The sequence below is a fragment of the Belonocnema kinseyi genome, chromosome 9, assembly GCF_010883055.1.
Source record: "Belonocnema kinseyi isolate 2016_QV_RU_SX_M_011 chromosome 9, B_treatae_v1, whole genome shotgun sequence".
Taxonomy (NCBI): domain Eukaryota; kingdom Metazoa; phylum Arthropoda; class Insecta; order Hymenoptera; family Cynipidae; genus Belonocnema; species Belonocnema kinseyi.
Window position 1 is genome coordinate 33,476,164 of NC_046665.1, and position 4,300 is coordinate 33,480,463.

Here is a 4,300-nt window from a genome sequence, read left to right on the forward strand (position 1 = left end):
AAAATGAGAAAACCAGAATTCGATTTCGTAGTACGGTGAGGGCAGCACCTCGATAGGCCAGAAAATGTGATGTCCTATATATATAATTCCCCACTCTGACGCGCCGTACCGCATCTACGTTTATAATATCTTTGGTTTGAGGCAAACTGAAAGAGGGTTTTGACACTGAGCGCCCTCGATGGTCATCCAGTGAAGTAAGTGAAACGAGCGCGAAATTCGAAATGTGTAGTTTATGACAACAAAAGATGGAGCATATTTTATTCACTAGAAGAATATATTCGTAAGAAAACAGAAAAGTGGGAGCGATGCATGGGGCTGGTTTGAACAGTAAAACAATGGTGATTTGCCTAAGTGAAATAATTGTAATGATAAAAAAATATTTAAAAAGTTGATGAAGCATTTTTAAAGAAATGCAGTCGAAAATGAATTTATATCTATTATTATAAGCAGGTTGTCAGTTTTAAACTTCTCGTAATTATTTGTAATAAATACGTGAAACTGAAAGAAATGAAAATATTTTTTTATTTATGTTTTTATATAGTACTTTTAAAATCACGGTGACCAATTGAACGGAAAGGTAGGAATTTTTGGTAAAAGACAAGAAATATGTCAGTACATCCTTTATGCTTGAAAAATACTCGTCTCTACACATAAATAACCTCACCTACATATCACTTTTACTGCATTTCGCGCAATTTTTAATATGCCTTTTAAGTGAACTATCGGGAACGACACCCTTTCGAAATACTAAACAGGGTTTTGCAAATGTAATAGAGTAATAAAAGTAGATTCGATGTAGGACAAGCACCGACTGTCACTTTTACACTTTCCAAAACAACACTCCTTGAGCGCATCAACCTTTTTTCTCTTCAATCGATTTTCTGCTGGTATGTGAGACGCATCTTTCGTGGAAAGTTTTTTATCTTTCAATTGTTTGAAATAGTTTGTTTTTTTGATCAATGTTTACTATTCCCACATAGATTCATAGACTTTGAATAATAATTGTCATGAAAAAATCTGAGGAAATAGTGATAGCGATAGAGAGAATAGCTTAAAATACATATAGTTTTCCACAATTGTGAAAGTATTATAAAAATTAAATTATTAACAATTAATAATAATGTAATTACCTGAGAGAATAATTCACCTGGAAATATAGTTTAAAAATTAATTTACATAAGTAAAAAATAATTGATGGTTAGTAATATAAAGTAATATGTTGTACTTATACAAATAGATGTCATTACTTTTAAAAAGGGGTTTTAAATTTGTAGGCAGAAAAATTAATTTATTGGCAATAATTTTATTTTTGTGCATAAATAACATCGATAAACTTACCTTATCATTTTCAACAATATAATTAATCAATCACATTGATAAAACAATATAATTTTTAGTTATATTCAGTGCCGTAGCAAATATAGCGAATTATTATCAATTTATTTTTTAAATTAGCGAAATTGTTTTTAAATAGTAATATCACATTCGACAATCACATTGATCGAGTCAACCACACTTTGAAAGTCATATTCGTTGTAATAAATATAATATTTTACATTTCATTTTTACGTGACACATATTTTTAGTAAAGAATAACTGTAAAATTCTATACTATTTTTAATAATACAACTAATCAATCACATTTTAATAATCATTCTTCGTAATAAATATTAGATTATGTCTAGTTTTAGCCTTCATATTCTTCGGGAAAATCCTCTCTAAAAACTAGGTAAAAACCTAATTACAGCTCTTAAAATGCAAACATTAAAAATTTTTAATTTAATAAATCAGAAAATAGTACAATCAATATACAATATTCAATTCAATTATTCTGAATCAATGTCTTGACATTTCTTCGAGGTTAGAATAGAATATCATTCCATTTTCTCGTAAGAAAAAATTTAATTAAAATAAGTTTTGACTTTTGTTTTGTGATAAATTTTTTCTCCTTAATATAGACTGTGAATATTTATTTCACACTGTAAATTTCATTCACGTTTTTTAAATGTTAAAAGGTAAACAATGTACATACCGACATCACAACATTGCTAGCAGGATCCTTCACTTCACGTTTCCAAACTATACCTGCATGTAAAAAATGCACTTCACATACCAGCATTCCCGGCTTTAAAATGTACTCTTTCCTCGGAATCGCCATTTTCCATTCTAACAATCTTTTTGATTTAGATGGAACCGTAAAATGATAACACTTTTCTTTATTAGGGACATCGTACCCGGAATCACAATTCGGTACGATGCACCTGTGTCCAACCATTTTCAGTTCACGAAAACTTCTGCTAAATGATAATAATCAATTTTTTTGAAGTGACATCATTTAATTATTTTCAATATAAAATATTTTCAATAATAAATATTAACATTCTCCTATTCTCTAAGAACGGACAGTGTTAAACTATGTAGGGGCAGAAGTGGCGCTATCTGTTGGACTTTCTTCATACTATCACTTAGAAGTTTATATTTATGGGTATCTTTTCACGGAGTCGGATAGGGCTGTCCTGAACTCACATGGAAGTGCTATATATTTTTCGCATTTGCGCAATGTCGTTTTCATAAATGAAAAGGTCTATTTCCCAAAACAGAACGTGTTTTTAATTAGCCCCCTGGAACTCTGAGTTAAAAATGTACAATGTGTTGGCAGTGACCGTGTGGCGGCGCCAGCTATGCAGTTGGCCTATGATCGTTGCAAATGCATGTCAAAATAATAACGTTGAATTTAATAACACATTAAAAGTAATTTACTGATAATGTTAAATAATCTTTGAATGTTTTGAGTGACCTTTTCAACATTTTCCATTTTCTAAGCGAAAGAAAACTGAAAAAACTGCTTTTGGTTCAAATATCCGCAGTGTTGAAATTTTGAACAAACATCGTGAAGTGCGTTTGTTTTGATTGTAAATCGGGATAAAAAAGCAATGAGGAGTAGGACAAAGCTAACAAAAAGCAGTTTTTCAAAAGCATCAAATGATACAAATAATATTATATAATATTATTATCGTCGGTAAAATTTTATAAATTTTGATAATTTTATAGTGACTTTTAAATTTTCTATTTTAAAAATTTTTTTACCACACGGACAATAAGAATGGGAAAATTCAAAATTATTCAGATTTTATTTTAAAAGATTAATTTTAAGTTTTGAAGATTTAAAAATATGTCGAAAAATAATCTGAAAGATTTATAAACAATTTTTTCAGATAACATTTTTTTTTGATTTGTAGAAATTTCAATTGTTTTGAAAAAAATCGAAAAAAATTAAAATCTTAAGGAGATTCCGAAAAAATTTAAACGAAATGTACATTTTTAATGATTTAGAACAAGAAATGAGAAGCCTTTTAAGAATTTTTAAAGGTTTTAGAAGAACAATAACATTTTCTCAAGATTTCTGGTAAAATTTCTAATGATTCATTTATTTAGAAGAAGGGATTCCTAAAAGAAAATTGAATAAGAATAACAAAACATTCTATTATGTTTAATAAATATTTTTTACTATTCAAACAATTCCAAGTTAATTTTAAAATTGGAAAAATTACATTTTTTAAATGTAGAGTATTGAAGATTTTGAAACAGGAAGCTGGATTAATATTACAAAAAGTTTCAAAAGGGTACAATTTTTTCTTTATATTCCCAGAAAAATGTTAAATGATTTTTTATTGTGAAAAAATAACTATAGGATAATGTTCTAAATGATTTCAAAGTATTTTCAAAAAAATTTCGAAAAATAATCTGGAAGTCTTGAAGGCAAATTGTGTTGTCTTTAAACATTTTTAAGAAACATTTGAAAAATTTTAAGACCTTTAGAACGTTCAGATATATTAAAAAGAGACTTTTAAAAAATGTTTAACTTGATAATTATAAAAATTTGAAGAAAAATGTAGATTTTTTACAATTTTGTAAAAAAAGAACATTTTTATGAATTTGAAAAGGTTTTTAGAAAATCAAACAATAGATTATTAGGAAAATTTGAAGTTATTTTCTGGAAGATTCCAGTACATTTATTTTTTATTTTTCAGAATTAAAAAAAAATAGTTTAAACATTTTCAAGTTTAGAAAAAATTAAGTAAAATTACAGATAGTCAACAAATTTAATTAATGTTAATGAATTCATTAAAAAAATTTCTTTTCGTCATAAATATTTTCATGAAATTTAGCCTGAGATTTAATAAGGAATTTTCATTATACTTGTTTTTAAATTAAACGTGAACTAAAGTTATTTCAAGCAAAATAATAAACGTTAAAAATGATTTATAAAATCGATTAAAATATTTTATTTTTAATTATA